Source organism: Eschscholzia californica, unplaced genomic scaffold (genome assembly GCF_041429995.1).
Source record: "Eschscholzia californica isolate CP2 unplaced genomic scaffold, dmEscCali1.0.p SCAF_4, whole genome shotgun sequence".
Classification (NCBI taxonomy): domain Eukaryota; kingdom Viridiplantae; phylum Streptophyta; class Magnoliopsida; order Ranunculales; family Papaveraceae; genus Eschscholzia; species Eschscholzia californica.
The window spans coordinates 11,790,393-11,814,154 of record NW_028238461.1 but is presented as its reverse complement, the minus strand read 5'-3'; the positions used below and the strand labels follow the sequence as shown (position 1 = coordinate 11,814,154).

The following is a 23,762-nucleotide window of genomic DNA, read 5'->3' as shown; positions in this document are numbered from 1 at the left end:
ATCTGAGTGGCATAGTTCTTCGTTTTGAATGTATTTTGTCAGCGGAAATAGTTCATTTGCTTCAATCACTCTTTTGCTTCAATGACTCTTACATATTGATCTACCTCATCTTAATATATCATCCATAGACCCTTGGGACCAGTCCCGGCCCTGGCCCAAAGCGAGCAAAGCCTCGCTTTGGGCCACCAAACTTTAGGGGCCACAAAATTTGGGGAGTGCCTCTAAAGTTTGTGTACTTTTACCCCAAATTAAAAACCCACTAGCTGTGTAACAGAGGAAATAAGAAGTTACCGCTGCCACCAACGAACGGGCCCACTTTTTTAATCTCATCTCCCTTCTTTATCTTAAAGAGTGGGCCCCTCCCAATGGTAACTTGTCGAGTGGTCGACTAGTGACTAGTCCATACCATTCCCATCTCTTCTCTCTAACCCTCATTTCCAATCCCAACCATCCACTTAGCATTCTTCTATTTACCAGACCTATTTTACTGTTCTTCCATTACTAATCTCCATCTCTCTTTATGTAATACCCATCCATAGTCAAAATCTTATACTCAAAAATCTGAAAGTCATAGTTTCAATTCATGTGGGAAGTAGATTTTACTATTTATTGATTTGTGTTGAAAAGTATATATAGAGTGAGAGTATGTATCAACTTTAGAATCCTAAGATAATTTTAACAGCTTTTACTTGTCTTTTAAGACCTAAAAATATCTTTGACGATAGTAGGTATATGCTTATTCAAGATGTAGTTTCATATTCATTTATTCATGATATATCCAAATCATATTGATTGTAAATTTTTTTTTTTGTGTTGAAACAATTGTAAAATCTTAGAAGCACGTGTAAAAGAAAGTTAAAATCATATGCATATACATATGTGTGCGCGCGTGGAAAAATTAATCGTTTAAAATTAGATATACATTTTTTTTTAACAAGTTTGTAATATTTATTTGTTTTTCTTTTCTTGATCAAGATTATGCTAAAAATGTCAAGTATAGCAACATATAATTGTCTAGAGCCTCAGTTATGCGCTTCCTGGTTATGGTGGAGGCGGCTCGCTCGGTTAGAGTATTACAGCCTCAGTTATGCGCTTGTCGACCTTTAGAGTCTTTTCGTTCTCGGCCTTTAGGGTCTTTTGTTTGTGTATGTATCTTTTATTTTATTGAGTCGGTGTCTAGTCCAATTTCTTTCTCTTCATGAGGCACTTTGCATTTAAAGGTATGTAACTCTCATGAAGTTTTCAGAAGAGAGAAATAAGAATGATCTTCCATGTAACATTGTGATTTAATCACTTATGAATGAAATGGTTCTCATGACTTCAAAAAAAAAAAAATAATTGTCTAGAGCCGCGTTTGCACTTGCTATATTGAAAAAACATCGAATTAAATGGATACTCGTATGAATGAAAGATAAGTAAAAAAAACACAAGATTATTTAAAGGTCCTTTAATTATTTTATTTGCGAACATCATTATAATAAATAATAATAATTACTGTTATTCTAGTTTATTATTAGGGTAATCTTCAGGTAACAACTTCTATTATCACCAATTGATTCTTATGAAGTAGCACTTTTCACGCGATAATTATTTTTTTGTGAAATATCATTTTGACACAATTTGACAAATTTTACACAAACTCTTATGAGGGTAACATTTTAAAAAATCGTTTCGGGCCACCAAAATGTTAGGGTCGGTCATGCTTGGGACAATTAATCATAAGCTTCAATTTCAAACTTGAATTCTCATGATCACTCTAGGTTTTTTCCAGTCTGAATTTGCTTCCAACTCTAATATTTGGGAAAACTAACATCCATTTTAACTACACCAATTGAAGACTAGATTATTGAAAGTATGGGTGTTTAATGCATTAGGGTTGATGAACCTTATCAATGGAGGTAGGCTGGGGCAACTGACAGCCGAAAATTGTGAATTACCTATACGATATCTTGGGTTACCATTGCTTGCCTCCCGATTATCATATAGAGATTGCATTCCATTAATTAACCAGATTCAGAGGAGAGTGCAATCTTGGAAGATACGTTTTCTCTCTTACGCAGGTCGACTCGTCCTTATTCAGACAGTTTTGGGCAGCATGATAGTGTTCTGGTGTTCTGTTTTTGTACTCCCAAAACGAGTCTTCAAAGAGATCAACCAAATTTTTAACAGATTTTTGTGGAGAGGGCTCGAAGAAGGAAGTAATAGGCCAGCCGTTAAATGGCTTGACGTTTGTTTACCTAAAGAAGAGGGAGGGTTGGGGATTCGTGATATTGAAACTATGAACCAAGCTATGAACCTCCGACATGTGTGGGATCTCATTAGTGATAAGAAGACACTTTGGGTTCGTTGGGTACAGAGGAACTTGATCCGTAGCAAAAATTTTTGGACCATGAACGTCCCATCCAGTTGCTCTTGGTGTTGGAGGCGTATATTGGGCAGTAGGGATCAGGCTAGGGAGATGGTTAAATACTTAATTCATGATGGCAGCAACACTTATTTCTGGAGAGATGTATGGCACCCCTTGGGTTCACTAAGTGAGTATTTTGCTGAACTCCATCAGGTTGCTACTAACCTGAGAGAAGATGCTCTAGTATCCGACTTTCTTATACAAGGAGAATGGGTATACCCAACCAATGTGGGTCAGTCCCTAAGTGAGATTTTCGAGGCTCTACCGAATGTGGAAGTGGGGGGTGTGGGAAATGACAGTGTGGTTTGGAAAATTACTACCTCAGGGGAGTTTACGGTAAAAGATACATACAATTGCCTTCGTCGTAAAGTGAATAAGGTGCCATGGGCGAAATTAGTATGGTGCAAAGAGGGCATCCCGAAGTTCTCATTCATAGCCTGGATTGCTCTAAAACGCGGGCTCAAAACAAAGGTGAAACTGCAGTCTTGGGGTCTTCCAATTGATGAATTGTGTCCATTTTGTCAGGATTCGTCGGAGACGGACGAGCATATCTTTTTTCAATGCAGGTTCTCCCTTAGCATTTGGACTGAATTGTTACAAATGCTAGGCATTAACCGTAATCATACTGGAAATTGGACAGAGGAAATAAATTGGTGCGTTGACTCATTTCAAGGGAGCTCGATGCTTGGAAGATTGGGTTGTCTAGTATTCACAGCATACATTTATAATATTTGGATTGAGAGGAACAATCGGGTCTTCCGAAGAGAGCCACGACCAAGTCAGGTAGTTCTTCAAGAGATCATTAGTGGAGTTCGAATTAAGGTAATGTCATGGAAGGGTATGATAGCTGAGTCAGGAGAAGCAAGACAACTGTTAATTCGATGGAATCTTGACCTACCACTAATCAGGAAGCAGCCGAAGACATGCAAATGGCAACCCCCGATTGCCGGATGTGTTATGATAAATACGGATGGATCGTTCGACGGGGAGTCAGGTGGGTATGGTGCCATAGTGCGAGACTCGAATGGGGACATCATAGTAGCAGCAGCTGCTAGAACAACAAGAGAGTCCGTTTTGTTACACGAACTGCAAGGTATCAAACTAGGACTTCAATTGGCACGAAAATTAGGCAAGAACCGAGTATGTATAGCTACTGATTCTGCATTAAGTGTTTCAATTCTAACAAATATAGCGACGCAACCACCGTGGCAGGTGAATAGACTATACCGTGAGATTAAAGCACTATGGACAAATTTTGAGGATTGTTCGATCAAACATGTCTACCGAGAAACAAATCAGGCAGCTGATTTCCTCTCGAAATTGCGACCGTTGACGGGGATTATTGAGATGCCACCAATAGCACTCCAAGAAGAACTAAAAAAGATACTGGATGAGGATAAACGAGGTGTTATTAGAATTAGACATTCGTAATTGATTAATAAGTTCAAGCATTGTATTTAGCTCAATAAGCTGTGTTAGTTTCTTTTTAGTTTTCCTCCTTTATTGTAAGGGCCGGGCCCATTAACCCGTTGACAATTTCAAATAAAAAAAGAAAGGTCAAAGCGAAATCACCTCCAAGCATCTACAACAATGAAGACTTTTAGCGACAATTTAAAATATGTAAGAAACTGTCACGAAAATTGTTTAGTAACAGATGAAAATCCGTCGCAGAAGCTGTCGTAGGATACTACTACCAACAGTTGCGGGGAACGGTTTTTTAAATCAGCCGGCAATAGTTGATTATTAGTGACGCTTTTTTGTAAGTCGCTACTGCAAACTAGCTACGCCAAAAAAACTTCGGCGATAGGTCTTGATTTTTGAAAAAAATTATTTACAGATTTCCAAACACTAAATTGACCCTCCGATTTGGAATTAATCAACCTATCAAAAAAATTTACAAATTATCTGTCAAAATACTATAATGTCATTCATAGATCCATTTCAACACAATACTCCAAGTATTCGTCAGCCAATTTCAAACATAAGTATCTAGTTTAGAGCTTCATTACTATATAAAAAGAATTCACTGTCTTCGTATGCGTCATATAACTATACTAGGTTACTACGCCTTGTCAAAGCTCTTTAACCTCCCTTCTAAAATCAAAGCTCTTTAACCTCCCTTCTAAAATCCTCAATTGCAATGGTTGTCGTCATCTGCCAAAAACTAAAAACATGTTATTATCATCATACAAGAGCATCACATAATCAAACACAAAATTAACAAGAAATTGTTGTACACAAATCGTATATCTAGTGATATGGCATTGGATTAAGCACCAATCTAGCTTCACTTTATAATTAACAATATCACAATATGTAAGATGTTATTAGCCAGCATGTTACTAAGTATCGAAAGAAGTGAGTAATCTTGATTTACCAAGTTCATCGACAAGTAACAAATTCCAATTACTGAGCTCAGTATGGTGATCTTACAAGGGGGTGAGCCGGTGAGGACCCCCAAGCTGGAATTACAGCTCAATCTCACCGTTCCCGGTTTTTTAATTTTGATATTAGGTCCTACAAACTTACCTGACAAATCCTATGAAAGACCATCCACTGAAACAACCCTAGATTAGAGAATTACACCCTGGCGAATATGGGAGGGAAAGCATGAAAATAACCAACAAAAATGGGTTTCCTAATAAGATCTACCTAAGTTAGCACAGTTATAGAGTGAATATTATATATCAATGTTGAGCCATCTGCTAATAAAGAAAAATAATAGGATAACAGGAAATAGGTAGATTATGAGGAAAGAAAATACCTTGACCTAAGCGACGTGGTAGTATTTTCACTGCGAGTATACAAATTTCTTTGTCTCCCAATCAAAGACACGGCTAAATAAACAGCTTAACTAAAATGTAAGCCTCTTTACGTCCCGTGAGATCACTTCAGTATACTGTATACTTATGACGAAATATGAATTGAACAACGACATTCATTCTTTTCCCTAATGTGTTTTCCTGCAGAAGCTTGTGATACAGTAAGGCAAGAAGCTTGAGATAAACTCGCAAACCAGCTGCAAACCTCAGAACCCCTAAACCAAACTACAAACCTAAACAGTCGTTATTTGATAAACTTTTGGGTAGAAGAAAGTCACGTTATCATGTACCGAAGTGTGTTGCTAAAACCTTAATCCAGGTAACCATCTTCTTTTTGTCGATATACTCAAAATTTAAGATATAATCAGAATTCGTCAAAACGTTGTATCTAACATGAAAAGACGTTAACTACTAACTCCTAATATGTCACGTTATCATGTATAAGATGATTATAAGATATCATACCTTATTGTAATATTTCCTAAACGAAACAAATGGATTCCACGAAAAAGAGCTCTGACATTTCAAAATGGGTATGCACAAAATCATCAAAAACTCCAATTGAAATTGACAAATTCAAGCTCAGAATCATTTACTTTCAGAATGATCAAATCTAAGTGTATGATTTATACTTTTCTATTAATTCTAAGTACTAAAGAACCAATTGACTTAATAGCGAAGATCTTAGCTAAAGAACTGATTGACTTAATAGTGATAATTTGCAGTTTTGAACTTTCATTCGATTCGATTGCCCTTAGAAGTTGATAAAGTACTTCAGAGGCATTATAATTAGCCTCGAATGCTACCCAAAAATCGACATCAAATTCTATAATATTAGCCATCTCCATTATAGACATCAAACAATTGAGCTTATGATATAGATTGTTGCGGAAGCGTTAAAGTAATGGAATCCACCATTAAAACTGTGATAAACGAACTAAATAAACACATAAAATAAAGATAATTCGTTTTTGAGTTCATATAAAAAAAATTGCAAATTATCGCTAGTTCAATAGAGTAATATAAGCAAATTAATGGTCTAGGTAGAGAACTGGTTTGAAGATTACCATAAGCATACAACCTATTCCCTCTATGTTATGATCAGTCTTCTAGTCGAAGAATATGTGTCACTCCAACCTGCAATATTTCTCACCCATAGTAACATTTTATTGAAGAAAAACAAAAAAAAATGTTTACAAATTATAATAGAATTTGCAAAATGGGGGAAAGGAAAGCTAGTTGTACAAACTAGTTTCTTACCTAGTATTAAATCACAATAATCTGAGTTTGTCACGTCATCTTGATCATGTATGTACATTCATGACAGAAAGATAGGCGATAAAACAAGCGGAAATGCTACATTGCCATGACCCGTTACATGTTGAGTGACATATCTAGTCATCAGCTGACTGGATTCTTGTGGAAAGTTTGACCCTGAGATCTGGACCGTTCAAAACCAACGGTCTAGATTGAAAATCTAAATCTATGGTCAAGATGAACGAAAAGGCTGTAGAGTAAGTGAGAACTGCAATCTAAATCTCTATTAGACTTGAGAAGATGAACGAAATCCTTCATCAACTCGATCTGTAGTAACTTTCTCTATCAAACCATCGATCTGTAGTTAAAGAAAGACCCACTGTTTGGACCAGATTTCATTTTTGTTGTTTGAATTTGTATTTTTGTTTGAATCTTTTTTTACTTGTAAGTCTAAAACTAGGGTTTTGTGTAGGTGTGTTCTATTCTTCCCTTTCATAGGCTTGTTTTATGTATAAAACCACTTTGTAACGCCCCAAGCCGTAGCAGTTGCCGATATTGTCCCCGCTTTAACCACCCAGGCCCAAGCCCACACGGGTACGGGGTTTTGTCCTTAGCGAAGGCACCACAAGCCCACCCAAAAGGCCTCGGTACTTACTAAGCTTGAGCTTACACATATAGCCCAGTCTCTGGACACTCTTGTGAGCAATGTGGGACTATTACAATCCCCCACCCTCAGCGAAGAGTCGTCCTCGGCTCTGATACCACTTTGTAACGCCCAGTTGTAAGTTTCGTATCAATTATTTAAATGAGCTAACGAAAACAAAAGTTGTTGTAAAGAATCATAAAAGAAACAAAAATTGTAACTAATTTCATTATGGAATGACAGAGCATTCAATTTGAATATAACATACACAAGTTTGAAGATTACTTACAGAAACAATTGGAAGATTAAGTTATTGGACAAATAATCAAGATTTACCACAAACAATGAAGATTGCATTTTTGGATTTACCAAATGAAACCCTAAAAACTCATAACTAAACAACAAATTAGATCTACATTCACCATCATGAAAAATGGGAAGAAAGAGTATCAAATTGTAAAGGAGATAACAACATCACATTTTGTTTGACTTTAAACACTTCACCCGTCCCATACTCCAATATCTCAACATGATAAATCAATGTCCCACTGAGTTTCCAAACAAAAGTTAGTTTACTCTAATATCTCAACATGATATGAAACTACATGAGCTCTTAGTGTACGAAATCATGTCACCTCTTATTACCATACTAATAAACAAATTTAACCTAGTAGAAATTTCATCAAGCTAGCAGATAAAAACTACAACGGAAAAAAGAGAATCGATAGAGTTTTACCACCCTAAATATTTCAATAAAATACAAAAACTACATACTTATGAAAAAAGAAAATGTTTTAAGGCACTGTATCTATTCATGAAGATGTGTAAATATCCTCCAATTATATTACATGTTTACTCATACAAAACAAATGTTGGTAATCACATCTATACAATGAATAAAGAACACTCCTATTTGCATGATCGAGTTACATTATTGGTAGTTTGTAGGATTCAAAATTGCAAATTGGGTTGAATTCTTACCTTTTTGAGAAGCTTAATGGTTATCAATTTTTTCAACAAAGGATTTGTCAATGATGATGAATGAGTTCTTACTGCAAGAGAAGTTCTGCGAACTTACTTATGTAACTCTCAAGTATCTGGTCGAGGAATAATATTTTATCCTTGTAAATTTGTGATTGTATCACTTATGAATGAAATATAGTTTCGGGGGTTTCAAAAAAAAAAATTGATTCGCTATAATATTCATTTGAGTTAAACAGTTAACTATATATAACTCCTTTAAGAGCACTGACAATATTCATCAAAGCACTTGAAAAGCGACATCGAACTACGCTGCCTTTGCTATCTATCTCATGTGATATAGATAGTCACACGATTTTACCAAATTCATACATTTTAGTTAGAATTTAATCCGTGTAATAGCACATAGCCACATAGGTTCCTTGCTGCTTTCGACCAGGACACCCAGTTAAATATTGAATTAAGTCCAATTTTGCCTCATAATAAGTGTTTTTCTCGCCTCTGAAATCATCTAAATCAACTCAGTTCAGTTTTAAATCAGTTAATAAACATCACGAGCCTAACAAAATAAATACTCTGAAATCTGACTGTCAAATTGCATATTGAACTAAGAAATAAACCACTAACTGATTCATTATTATTTTGAATAGAAAAAAGAAGAACAGAGAAAAAGAAGGAATGAGTTAATGACGAAAATTTATATTCGTGCAACTAAAGCATTTACAAGTTCTCTGCAAGGAGAGAGAAAAGTACAGATGGAGAGAGAGATATAGTGATACTAACTTCTTAATTCAGTGTTTTTTTTCTAACTATAATTGGAATAATCTACAAATTACAAAAACACCTCTTGAGAGGATGTAGATTTGAAAGAGAGAACATGGGTAATATTTACTACACAAATAGTTCAACTAAAACATAAAATTTTCCAATGGAGAATTGGTACGCATTTTGGATCTTACTCCAAAATGAATCTACCATTTGTTGTTATCCCACTCAGTCTCCATATAAAGATAGTTTACTTCAATATCTCAACATCATAGAAGCCGTATAATAAAAAGTTAGTAGTGACGAAATCAAGTAAACCAAAAAAGCTATCATAAAACTATATAGATAGAATTTATCATCACAAACTATGATTAGTTGTCCTCCCACTTGGTTTCCACAGAAAAGTTAGTTTACTTCAATATCTCAACATTATATAAGACTTATAATGAGTAAGGCTAGATGGGGTCCTTACTTGAATGTTTGAAGTCATCTCACATCTTCCTACCATTTCGTCCTACATAGGTACATTTTCGATATAGAATATAGTGAAACTACGGTTTCGAAAAACGGGATCAACATCGATTAGGTGAGGTATTTAATCATGAAGATGTGCAACTAACTAAAGCATAACATATTAGACACTACATAATACTATGGTATTAGCGACGGATAAATACCGATGGTATTTAACAATCGTCGGTAACAGCATTGTGACGGTTTTACATGTCGTCAGTATTTTATACTTTGCCGATGATTTATTAGAAAACCGTCGGCGAAAATCCCCTCTAGCGACGACGTTGTATGATCGAAAAAAACAAATTTGACAGGGTGGATAAGTTCATAACGACGGTATAAAAGCCGCCGACAGTAACCTTTACCGACGGTGCGGGAATATAAATTCCATCCGTAGTAAGAAAATAATTCCCTCTAAAACTTTTTGGCAAATTTGGGGGAAAATTTCCTATCTACTATGTCACTTGCTTATAAAACCCATGACTATTGGTGACATACTTGAGTATAATCCTATCTACTATGTCATTTGCTTTTTTTGGCTATTATTTTGTTAAAATCTGTTAAGTTGCATTGATTTGTGAAGAAGAATGAATCAGACTTGAATTCTCATGATCAGTCTAGCTCTCTTCCAGTCTGAATTTGCTTTGAACTCTAATATTTCAGAAGATTAACACCTTCAATATGATTCTCCATAAAACCCATTTGAATAACACCAATTGAAGTCTATATTATTGAAAGTATGGGTGTTAATTTAATGCATTAGAGTTGATGAACTTTATCAATGGTTGTATGATGGGGCAAGTGATAACCAAAATATGTGAATAGTCACTTCATATCAGCAAGAGATGCACCAAGAAGGATCAACGACTCTTCGAGATCTTTAGGTGGTGCTTAAAAGATGGATAATCACCTACAAATAAGTTTGAGAACTCTGAACTAGATTCTTCAATATGATTGAGGGAATTCATTTGTAGAAGGATTTGAATGGATTGAGAAAGCATAAAACATCTATGAGTAATCTCCTTAAGAGACGGGTTTGTTTAAGATCATTAGAGTGTTTCAACTTGTTATGTTGTGATTTTTTTGCAAACTTTTACCTCATTTAAAAGCTTTGGCCAGAGCTATCATAAGGCGTTTCTAATAAGAAACTAAGATTAGTCCTTAATATCACTTCAACAAACACACAAAGTGATTAAACAGTCTGTCGAGAATTCTATGTTATCAGAGTAATGCTAGGGAACAAGAAACAATTTGTCCGTCTTCCGGATGGTTCACGCATTAAAGTTCATCATATTGGAACGATTGTTTTCAATAAACAATTTTTACTTCATAATGTTTTACACATTCCAGAATTTAAAATCAATTTAATTTCTGTTTCTCAAATCACTACTTCTCTTCGATGTTTGGTAACATTCGATTATGGTTCTTGTGTCTTTCAGGACAAATTGACGAAGGCGACGATTGGACTTGGTGATCTCCATGATGACCTTTATTTTCTTCGCACGGACCTTAAGATTTGTTCGTTTTCAGTTCCTAATACTAGTATCAATAAAGATGTTTCCGATATATGGCATTGGCGCCTAGGACATCCCTCTTTTACTTCTTTTAAGTATTTAGTTTCCAAAACTCCATGTATGAAGTTAATTTCTTTTAATAAAATTCCGTGCGAAATTTGTCCTTTGTCCAAATTTACACGTTTACCTTTTCCTTTAAGTCATACATCGACTTCTCGTTCTTTTGAACTCATTCATGCCGATTTATGGGGACCATTCTCTGTCCCCTCTCATTCCGGCTGTCGTTATTTTCTCACTTTAGTAGACGACTTTACTCGTTGTACTTGGATATTTTTAATGTCCCACAAATCCGACACCTTTAGACTAATCAAGAATTTTTCCAATTATATATCTACTCAATTCAATTCGTCCATCTCTCAATTCAAATCCGGACAAGGAACGATCCCAGTTCCCAAAATTCAAACCATTCGCTCAGACAATGGTACCGAATTTATGAACAATGACATCCAATCATGGTTCCGCAAAAAGGGAATTCTCCATCAGACTAGTTGCCCTCATACTCCACAACAGAATGGAATCGTCGAGAGAAAACATCGACACATTCTAGAGGTGGCACGTTCTCTTCGCCTTCAGGCTCATCTTCCACTTTCCTTTTGGGGTGAGTGTGTGCTCACGGCAGTTTACCTCATTAATAAATTGGCTACACCCACTTTAAAAGGTCTTTCTCCTCATGAAAAGTTATTGGGATCTCCTCCCACATTTGATCATCTTCGGGTTTTCGGTTGTCTATGTTTTACTAGACGACCATTGGTCAAAACCAAATTCGATTCCCGTGCTTCTCCGGGTATTTTCGTTGGTTACCCCAACAGTCAAAAAGATTATCGCGTTTTTTATCTCAATTCTCGAAAAATCATCAGTTCTCGTGATGTTGTCTTCCATGAAAACAAATTTCCCATGATCACTACCGGTCGGGTCCCTCCTTTGGTTCACACACATCCGATGATCTCCATTCCGGATGATGGCTCATTCATCTTTCCTCCTTCTTCTCCTTCGGACTCAACCGGTCTACCTATAGGCACACCAACTAGGATCAATGATTCAGCTCATGCCCTTTCCGGCACTCCCGATCCGCCCTCTCCTTCTTGCCCTACGAGCACTCCCGGGCCTCCTCGGTCTCGGTCATCAAGCCCACCATCTTTCGATGACCGGCCGGTCCCTCTAGAGGCACCATCGTCCCTACCTCTAGAGGCACCGTCATCTCCACCTCATTCCCTTCGGCCTTCACGCCTCCGTCGTCCCCCGGCGCACCTAGACGATTATGTTTGTCACTCCTATCCTTCTTCTAGTGTTACTTATCCACTCACTAACTATCTTCACTTTAATCAATTTTCAGCCTCTCACCAGGTTTTCCTTAACTCTGTAATCTCTACAGTTGAGCCTACTTCATTCTCTCAGGCGGTCAAATTCCCTCACTGGCGTGAGGCAATGGAAAAAGAAATTGCAGCCTTAGAGGCTAATCAAACATGGACCATTACAGACCTCCCTTCCGGAAAAAGGGCAATTGGTTGTAAATGGGTTTACAAAATCAAATTCAAAGCTGATGGCTCTATTGAACGTTACAAAGCTCGTCTTGTCGCAAAGGGATATACTCAAATAGAGGGCCTTGATTTCCATGACACCTTTGCTCTTGTCGCCAAATTAGTTACAGTTCGCGTCCTGCTATCCATTGCAGCTGTTAAAAAATGGTCCCTACATCAATTAGATGTCAACAATGCCTTTCTCCAAGGCGACCTCGATGAAGAGGTCTTCATGAAACTACCTCCCGATTTTTCTAAACAGGGGGAGTCTAAAGTTTGTCGTTTACAAAAGTCTCTATATGGCCTAAAACAGGCCTCCCGTCAATGGTTCTCTAAATTCTCTTCAGTCCTTATCAAAAAGGGCTTCACACAGTCCCTTTCCGACTATTCGTTATTTTCTCTCTGCACAGAATCTGTCCATCTCTACGTATTAGTTTATGTAGATGACATCGTTATTACTGGAAATGACGAAATCGCCATCTCTCAACTAAAATCTTTTCTTCACACCACCTTTTCTCTCAAAGATTTAGGTCCTCTTAAATACTTTCTAGGAATCGAGGTCTCTCGCTCCTCTCAAGGCATCTTCTTGTGTCAGCGCAAATATGCCCTTGACATTATTACAGATTCAGGTCTTTCTGCCTGTCGTCCCTCTCTATTTCCAATGGAACAGAAACTTCGTCTAAGTCCTTCTGATGGTGACCCTCTTCCGGATTCCACCATCTACAGACGACTGATTGGTCGCCTCCTCTATCTCACTATCACCCGACCTGACATCAGTTATGCAGTGAATAATCTTAGTCAATTTCTTCAAAAACCTAGCACCACTCATCTCGATGCTGCTCATCGTGTTCTACGATATCTCAAAGGATCTATTGGTCATGGTCTACTCCTATCTTCCACCAGTTCTTTACACATATCTGGATATTGTGACTCGGACTGGGTTGGTTGTCCGTCCACCCGTCGTTCTACAACGGGATATTTCACTATGTTGGGTTCTAACCCACTCTCCTGGAAATCTAAAAAGCAACCTACCATTGCTAAGTCTTCTGCTGAAGCAGAATATCGTGCCCTAGCACATTTAACTAGTGAACTTCAATGGTTGAAATATCTACTTCGCGATCTTGGTATCGACCACTCTTCTCCTATGTCAGTTTACTGTGATAATAAAGCAGCACTCCACATAGCTGATAACCCAGTTTTTCATGAACGTACAAAGCATATTGAGATTGATTGTCACTTCGTTCGGGAAAAGATTAAAGCCAACGTCATTGCTCCCCGTTTTACACCTACTTCTGAGCAACTAGCGGATATTTTCACGAAGCCACTTGGAGCAGATGCGTTCAAACATATTATTGGCAAGTTGGGCATCACGTCCCTTTCTGCTCCAACTTGAGGGGGAGTGTTAAGGTATATCACCAGGCCCAAGAATACACAAGCCCACCAACATCATGGGATGACCGGCCGACTAGCAAGAGGAAGCCCAACCGGCTATAATTAGGGTTTCCTAATTATTAATAGTTTCCTAACTATTAATTGTTATTTTATGTAATAACTTGTTAAAGGAAGTTTCCATGTTTCCTAGATTTACTTCTATATGTAACCTACATGTAAACCTATAAATACTCATGTAAACTAGATGAATAAACACACAGAGAATTCTTTCTCTCATCTCTCTCTCTCTCCCACACGATTTCTCTCTCTCTCTCTCTCTCTCTCTCTCTCTCTCTCTGTGTTCAGTTAATTATAATCTTCTATTATCAAGAGGTGATTTACCTCTTCACAAAAACCTAGGCAAGCTAATTAAGCGTGAATCACGTCAACGTAAGAACAATATAAGCAAATAAATGGTCTACTTAGAAGTTTAGAATTGAATGGGTAGAGGAATACCATAAACATTAAGCTTATTCGTTCGAATGATTTTTTTTGTTTAATCTAACATTTTCCTTCCTTCATTTTCAGGGTGGCCACAACATACAAAGGGGAAACTCGACATCAGAGTTCAGAGGAAGGATAACCAAGCGATACAAGAACAATTTTATTTATTCTGTTTAGTTGATGTAGTTGTTGCCGAACGAGATACAATAAATGACTAGGTTCTCGTTAAGTATAACAAACTCTTGAGCTTGATATTAAAAATTGGACGCAGCTTTCAGGCATCCTAAATAGTCTTCGGGGAATAAAAGTTTATTCAATTATATTTGATCTAGGGGAAACCTTGTTTTGAGTTCAACAATTATTTTGTTTTTATTTTACCCCCTCCACCACCTCTGACCACTCACTACATACTCCAACCACCACCGCTATTTCTATCTCTTCTCACTCTCTCCCTCTCACTGTTCCGGCAAAGGAAGAGTTCCCTTTGCCGGAACCCCTTTCTTGTCAGGTGAAGGAAACCTCGCTCCTTGAAGATGGTTTCCAACGACGGTCTCTTTCTAATCACAGCCTCCTTGAGAAGGAATGTTTCCCTTCGCCTTAAACTTGAGAAATAAAAAGATATATAGTGGGACACTCAATCTCTAACACTTAGAGTGCCACATATGACTTTTTGGAGTTTTTGTTAAAAAACCATCTCCAATGGAACACTTTGTTAGACACTCTAATATGAGATGGACACATTTATTATAGAATGTAGAGAGAAACTCTAAAACTAGAGTGTCTTAAGTAAAGAGATTTTAGAAGACCAAATAAATTTAGAGTGTCTCTATATTTACACTAAAAAAAAATCTTTATTTGACAAGAGTGTTTATTAAAATGTCCCATTAGAGATGCTCTTAGGTCTGAGAAATACAAAAATGCACGGTGGGCAGTTGTGAGAGTGAAAGGTGGTGAAAGGCTGAAAATTTTGTAATTAGATTTGAAGAGGGGTTGGGGGTACAGGGATCAGATTGGTGAAAGTAGAGGGTGCCCAATTTGTCGTAACCAGGCTTGGGCGGACACCCATCTCACAAATAATATTGTGAGTATTGACCACTCATCATATCCCATTATCTGCCTGAAGGATCAATGAAATATTAGTAATAACGGCCTCTGTTTTTAGTAAGATGCAAATCATACTATTTTGACTTAGTTTCCCAATGTGGGACTAAATGCGTGAATTGTGCACAGGCACATTTTCATCCCCGTCCCTTTCCTTTATGTTAGAAATCAGTGTTCTTCATTGATCTTGAGTTAACTTATGATTTTAACGAAATATGGTTGTGGGTTGTTTAAATAATGTCATAAGAGATGGAACTCCATTGAACTCGACAGTGGCCTTTGAATACGGAGCTGATAAGTAGTTCTCTGAGCCAACAAACAACTCCAACGTGATAACGATTTCAGTACTAAGTTCTCGATTATTCTTGCTAAGTTCTCGGAGTAGTAGGTTAATCACACCGATTTCTTTTAAAGTGAAAATAATAGCTAAATAACCAATTGAATTAATAGCGATAATTTGCAGTTTTCAACTTTCATTCGATTCGATTACCCTTAGAAGTTGATAAAGTACTTTAAAGGCATTATAATGAACCTTGAATGCTACCCGAAAATCAAAATCAAATTCTGTAGTAGTAGTCATCTCCATTATAGACATCAAAGTATTAAGCTTATGATGTAGATTGTTGCAGAAGCGTTAAAGTAATGAAATTCACCATTAGAACTGTGATAAACTAACTAAATAAACACATAAAATAAAGATAATTCATCAACTTGATTGATTAATTCTACAAAGGTGATATTAATGATAACCTAGACTCTATTATATAGAGATTTAGACAAACCTAGATAAACATGAATTAAGAAAGTAAATAACTTCTAAGTAATCTATAATCTTCTTAACCAAAACTCGATAAGTCTAGCCAATTGAAGTAGTCCATTTGCTTCCATTAATCTATTGCTGTTTGATTCACTCTCTCAAGAGCATCCACAAAGCTTTCGGACAGTTAATCTTCATGTTTGAACTCGAACCGTTCTTGCTGATAATCGACAACAATGAGACGATGGTATTGATTGCATTCTCTTACCAAACTTCTTTTTAACAACCGAATTTTCCTCTGCCATTATTGAAATCAATTTGGCAACTTGAAATCGAACCTCAATTGAAGAACTAGATAGAGCTTGAAGAATCAATGGAATTCCTTCTTCACCCATAATTTGTTTGACTGCATTCTTTTCCATGGCTAAATCAGAAAGAAGAAACAGAGAAGCAATTCGAGCATCAAAAGAATGTCTTTCCTTCAATAGTTTTAGTAATGGAGAAATCCCACCTTCTTCAATAACAATTCTCTTGTTCAACACCAAATCAAAGAAAGAATTGGGTTTTTAGCAGAGATTGGAGGAACACCAATCCCACAAAAAATGGAAGCTTCATCAATTCTATTGGGATAATGAAAAACTTCGATAAACCAATTCAAATCGAGATTAGAATCATCAAGAATATCCAAAACAGTTTGGGTTTTGAAGTTAGTGATCATTGAGAAACCACTCAATCGGGCAAGAACAAATCTACGGGTATAAGTAAGATTTTTAGAGACTTGAGGGATAATGGAATTGAGGGGAGTTTTATAAACATAGGAGTCATTAATGGTGATGGATAAAACATAGGAAAGTAATTGATTTAGAATATCGACTCGTTCACAGACCTCATCAAAATCAATCGAAAAGAAATTTGCAACTCTGATTAGTTGATGGATTCTCTTGGTTTCGGAGATTGTTGTTTGGAGTTGTTCTTCAATGGTTTCTTGTTGTTGGGAACTCATTCTTACTCGTATGAAACTTCTAAGTTTGGGTATTTTACTTTTTTCTTTCCAAGTATGTATGAATGGAGTAGTAGTATTTATAGTTTAATGGGGTTTACTTGTTTGAGTAGGAGAAGACTGAAAGAGTGGATAACGATTTAAACTGATTTTAGAAACTACCCACACGGTTTATATTTTGAATTATGTCCAACTTGCCCCATAATGAGTGTTTTTTCACGTGCGAATAATTGTCTCACTCAAATGGACTTAAAATCAACTCATATTAGAAATGGGCCACATCTTTCGGGAAATAAGACAGTTTTTCGAGTCACAAAGTTTTAAATAGAAATTATAGGTATTGTGAAATTTTTCTACTAACGAAACTTCTTCTTCCTCGTTTCCTCCCATCTCCAACAACCACCTCCGACCACAACCATCACCAACCACCACCAACACCCTAACTCAAAATTTCAAAATGGGTATGTATAAAATCATCAATACCATCATAGAACTCCAATTGAAATTGACATACTCAAGTTTAAAAACCATCAAATTAGTTTTTTTTTTTTTTTTTGATGAAGGTCCATCAAATTAGTTGCATATGATAAAACACTTGCCCAATTCCCAAATTTACCCAAGAAGAAGAAAACCTTAGAAATCAATCAATCTAAATCCTTCTGAACTTGATTACCGTAATATTTTTTGTTGGTGCAAGAATCCCATAGGGTCAGCAGTACCAATAATGGATTTGCAAATAGCTTTTAAAGACATATATAGTCTCCTAGTATTCTAAGCGAATCTTTTTCTTTTTCTTTTTCTTTCCCTCAATGTTTAATCCTCCCGAGAAAAATCTACACTTATTTATGTTCTATTGACAACTTTATATAGGAGTAGATATTTTTAGAGTCAGAATCCTAATCAAATTAGGTTTTCTAAAAGATCACTAAATAGAAAGATTTGAAATCTAATTCTGAGTGGGATTTCCAGATGAGAAGTTTATCCCCCAACAAACATGGTTTGCCATATAAAATGACTTATAGATTTCAGAATTGCATGAAATTCAGGTCTTCGTATAAAATGACTTTCTGATCAAAATTCGTAACTTTATCATGAGGATTTAAACTTCTAAGTCTAAATTTCATTGTTTATACATTTAAAATTACATCTGAAAAACGTATTCAACACAAACTCAAATTACATTGAGAAGAAGTTAGAGAGAGAGAAACTCCAGTAACCGTTTTCTAGAGAGAGAGATCTTAGTTTTTGGTTATTTTTCCGGCAAAAGAGCCCTTCCTTCGTCGGAGTCCCCTTCGGTTTTGAACGGGATGAAGTTCTTTTTAAATTTTCTATATCTTAGGTTTAAGTTGAAGTTACTATTTCTCTTTGAGAGAGAGATGGATGGGTTTCATACCGTCAGTGAAGATGATCATGAGAGGCACTAATCAAATTAGAGGTTTCAAAGTCGACCTATACACTGTTGTATTCGTAGAGAAGAGAAGATGGATTTCGGATCTGGTTCGTACATGAACAACTACGAAGATCTGGGTTAAAAGAATAAATCACACGACGGGATTTGACAAAGTAATCTTTCATCGGATTGGTATCAATTCTTGTATCATCATACAACTTCATCTTATTAGTATTATTTTATTATCGATGATCTTAGAAGATCTTTAATCTGTGACCTTTAGGATCTTTTCATTCTCGATCTTAAGAGGATATCTTTTTTCGCCATTTAGTGTTTTTCTTTGAGTCTGTGTCTTGTCAATTCCTTTCCCTTCATCAAACACTATTCGAAAGTTCTATGAACTTTACTTATGCGACTCTCATGTAGTTCTCAGAGGAATAAGAATTATCTACCATGTAATCTTGTGATTTTTATCAATTATGAATGAAATTATGGTTTATTAAAAAAAAAATTACATCTGAAAAAAATTCGTGTACTATGCCTTCGAATTTTGAATGAAATGTCGCCGATCTAAGAAACGCACAAAAACCATTTTATTTATTTGCTAGTATATTAAGAGTCAGCTTGTTAAGTAAGAAAATAGGGTTGGGAAAACGATTAAAAGGAAACAAAACTTAGATTTTCTTACAAAACTTGAATTTTCGTACACATCTTGATTTTCTTACAAAAAATTTATCTTTCTAAAATTTTAGCAAACCAAACAATATTATGGAACGCGTGCACAACACAACTTGGATTTCAAAGAAAAGTTAGTTTACTCCAATATCTCCACATGATCATCTCCGCTCCTATTTCCATTCTACTATATAAACATAATTATCTATTATAGTGTTATTCAATTTCGAAACTTAAAAAGAGAATAAATACTTTTCTATTACACCAAATATTTCAATAAAATATAGAAACTGCAAATGAAAAATAAAGTGCACGGTACTTTTTTTTTTGTTGAAGGAAGTGCACGGTACTTGATGTGCAGATATCCTCCTATTGTATTACGCATGTTTAGTCATACAAAACAAATGTTGGTAATCACATGTATACAATGATAAAGAACTCTTCTATTTGCATGATTTAATGAGATTAAACCGCTACAATTTTTGTGTTTAATGGCAAACAAAACGGTAGCAAGTCATGTTTATCCCCATTTCTGTGACACAAAAGGAAAACTGGAAGTGCAGATAAACTGATCTCTTGTCTAAAATCACATCATAATTACAAAACAAAAGTTCATCTATTAAACTAAGAATTTAAAAATCTAAACAAGTACTAATTCTTAAGCAAATTGCAGCTAATTACAATACTAATTCTTTGAATCAAGACGGCATATTTACTTTATTTCTTGATTGGTAGAACCTAAGATTTTCAATCGCTTTGGGTATCGACCTTATCAGCAAAGGATTCTTCAACATTGAAGATCGAGAGGCAACTTAAGAGCATTCAAAGCCCTTTCCTTCAAAAGAGCATCTCTGCATTCATCTTGAGATGCCAAGTAATAAAGAAGAATGAATACTTCTAATAGGATACATTACATAAGACAGATCGAAAATAGGAGATCCGGCGGTCAAAGATAAGTTGCAGAAATAATATACGTGTGTAATGCGTGTATGTACGTGACGGATCGAGAAGACGAGATCCGACGATCAAGAAGAATTCAGAATATTGAAGATATGTGAAGATTTAGTTTCTTATATTCAGAATATCTCTTGTAACTATCTAATGGTAATATTAGATAGATTTTGTATTATTTCCTAGTTTAGTAATCAGAAAGTAGGAAACCCTAAACCTTAAGCCATCTATAAATAGGAGAGGGTTCTAGGAATCAAACTCATCGAGTTATGTCCGACCAATGTAACCGATCAAACCCACATACAATTTTATGTGATGAATTATAATAAAGAAGTTGTTCTCCGTGGAAGTAGGTCTTGAGTATTCGACCGAACCACGTTAAATTATCGTGTCTTTTACTTCATGTTCATATCTCCGATTATTGTATAATCGTGAATTTAACAACTTCCAACACAAAATTCTCATTATCATTCATTATCGAGAATGGCCTTCGAACATTGACCCGATAAGTAGTTCTCTGAGCAAACAAACTTCCCCTAAGCGATAATGATTTCAGTACGAATTTCTTCATTGTTATTGTTAAGTTGCCGCAGTAGTAGATTAATCACACCGATTTCTTTCAAAGTGAAGATTTTAGCTAAAGAACCGATCGACTTAATAGCGATAATTTGCAGTTTTGAACTTTCATTCGAATTGATTACCCTTAGAAGTTGATAAAGTACTTCAGAGGCATTATAATTAGCCTTGAATGCTACCCAAAAATCAAAATCAAATTCTATAATATTATCCAACTCCATTAAAAGCATCGAACAATTGAGCTTATGAAATAGATTGTTGTGGAAGCGTTAAAGTAATGGAACCTACTGTGATAAACCAACTAAAAAAACACATAAAATAAAGATAGTTCATAAACTTGATTGCTTAATTCTTCAAAGGTGATAATATTGATAAACACATAAAATAAAGATAATTCATAAACTTGATTCCTAGATAAACATGAATTATGAAAGTAAATAACTTCTAATTAATTTATAATCTTCTTAACCAAAACTCGATAAGTCTAGCCGATTGAACTAGTCCATTTGCTTCCATTAATCTATTGCTGTTTGATTCACCTCTCAAGAGCATCCACAAAGCTTTCGGACAGTTAATGTCTTCATGTTTGAACTCGAATCGTTCTTGCTGATAATCGACAACAATGAGACGATGGTCTTGATTGCATTCTCTTACCAAACTCCTTTTTAACAACCGAATTTTCCTCTGCCATTATTGAAATCAATTTGGCAACTTGAAATCGAACTTCAATTGAAGAACTAGACAGAGCTTGAAGAATCAATGAAATTCCTTCTTCACCCATAATTTGTTTGACTGCATTCTTTTCCATGGCTAAATCAGAAAGAAGAAACAGAGAAGCAATTTGAGCATCAAAAGAATGTCTTTCCTTCAATAGTTTTAGTAATGGAGAAATCCCACCTTCTTCAATAACAATTCTCTTGTTCAGATTATTTCCGAATGTAAGTGAAGCAAGTTCGTTCGCAGCTTTGATTCTATTTGACAAAGAACCCATTTGAATTGTAGCTATTAAACACCAAATCAAAGAAAGAATTGGGTTTTTAGCAGAGATAGGAGGAACACCAACCCCACAAAAAATGGAAGCCTCATCAGTTCTATTGGGATAATTAAAAACTTTGATAACCCAATTCAAATCGAGATTAGAATCATCAAGAATATCTAAAACAGTTTGGGTTTTGAAGTTAGTGATCATTGAGAAACCACTCAATCGGGCAAGAACAAATCTACGGGTATAAGTAAGATTTTTAAAGACTTGAGGGATAATGGAATAGAGGGGAGTTTTATATACATAGGAAGCGGCATTAATGATGATGGATAAAACATAGGAAAGTAATTGATTTAGAATATCGACTCGTTTATAGACCTCATCGAAATCAATGGAAAGGAAATCTGCAACTCTGATTAGTTTATGGATTCTTTTGGTTTTGGAGATTGCTCTTTGGAGTTGTTCTTCAATGGTTCTCTGTTGTTGAGAACTCATTCTTACTCTGAAACTCTCTCTCTCTATCTCTCTCTAAGAAGTAAGAATGTCGTATGAAACTTTGGGTATTTTATTTTCTATCTATAAGAATGTGTGAATCTGAGTAGTAGTATTTATAATAATTGAATGGGGTTTAGTTGTTTGAGTAGAGGAGAAGACTGAAAGAGTGGATAACGATTTAAACTGATTTTAGAAAGTAGGAAACTACCCATAGAGCTTCCTTGCTTGCTGTTGACGTGGACACGCGGTTTATATTTTGAATTATGTCCAATTTGATTTGCCCCATAATGAGTGCTTTTTCGCGTGTGAATCAATGACTAGCTTAAATCAATATCCAATTTGATTTACTAAAAAAGGGGATGTCAATCAGTATTTTATTTATTTTGTATTATCAGTTATTTTGTTGACCTTTAGGGTCTTTTCATCCGTGATCTTTAGGATCCTTTCATCTTTCTTATTTTCGTCGGTGCCTAGTTCAATTTCTCTCACTTCATGGAGCACTTTACATTCGAAATTCTGAGAATTTACTTATGTAACTCTCATGCTGCTGAACCGAGAGAAATAAACAATTATATCCATGTAACTTGTGATTTAATCACTCATGAATGAAAAAGGTTTCAATGGTTTTAAAAAAAAGAGTGACTCTTTTGCCAGAGGGTCGTACATAAGTATCCTGTTTTGAGAAAGGGGTGTGAACCGTTTATTATTTTGCGAAGGGGTCGTGGACTAGGATTGACCGTTAATGAATGTTAGATTTAACTTCACGTTAGATGAAAAGTTAACGCCGTTATGTAGATGTAACAGTGTTACCTTAAGTAAATCCGACGGACGCTATTCCCTACATGGATGGCTAAAATCTTAATGTATGTGGAATGTGTACATCATGTTATTTACTTGCATGGAGTTATCAAGGCATAAAAAATTGAATGTTGCATGGAGTTATTTACTTGCACGGAGTTATCAAGGCATAAAAAAAATAATTTTTGAGTCTATAGACAAAAAATTGGGTCCTAATAGGAGATTTAATCCTCTATAATCCTAAAAAGGATTTCTAAACCTAAATAATAATTTAAATGGATATCTAGTCCTTTTGGTCTCATCTAGAGAGAAAACACAAATCCATATAATACATATTAAAGATTTAATACCTATATTAACCTTCTTTAATATCAAAACGTGATTTACATTCTAAACTGTTAAAGATATTTTTTCCATTTTTATCTCAACTTTCTCTCTCCAATCACGTTTGAATTGTAACTAACTACTATATTGATAATATTCCGTAACTGAAATCCGGTAACTTTCCATCTCTCTCTTTAAAAACGAAATCTTCACTAAACATAAATTAATCTCACCACCAGCTGTTAAAAATTCCATTGTTTAATATTCAATCAAGAGCTTTCATCAAAACCTCCATTGTTATTTAGGTTTTATACTGTTTATCTCTTTATTCTAGCCATTGTTATTCAGGTTTAAAATCT

The 23,762-nt window shown here is 35.6% G+C and overlaps 2 long non-coding RNA genes and 1 other non-coding gene across 3 annotated transcripts; all 3 read right to left on the bottom strand.

Annotated features, from left to right (window-relative positions):
- Positions 1-4,360: 4,360 nt before the first annotated feature.
- Positions 4,361-6,703, bottom strand: LOC147542720 (uncharacterized). Its single transcript, XR_015224060.1, has 3 exons — positions 6,490-6,703; positions 5,172-6,366; positions 4,361-4,561 (listed from the first exon to the last, which is right to left on the bottom strand). It is a non-coding gene; the product is annotated as an uncharacterized LOC147542720 (long non-coding RNA).
- An 8,652-nt stretch (positions 6,704-15,355) lies between these two features.
- On the bottom strand, positions 15,356-15,462 carry LOC147542719 (small nucleolar RNA Z279/snoR105/snoR108). Its single transcript, XR_015224426.1, has one exon. It is a non-coding gene; the product is annotated as a small nucleolar RNA Z279/snoR105/snoR108 (small nucleolar RNA).
- A 689-nt stretch (positions 15,463-16,151) lies between these two features.
- Positions 16,152-22,347, bottom strand: LOC147542718 (uncharacterized). The gene is made up of 2 exons (XR_015223676.1): positions 21,344-22,347; positions 16,152-16,367 (listed from the first exon to the last, which is right to left on the bottom strand). It is a non-coding gene; the product is annotated as an uncharacterized LOC147542718 (long non-coding RNA).
- Between the last annotated feature and the right edge of the window lie 1,415 nt (positions 22,348-23,762).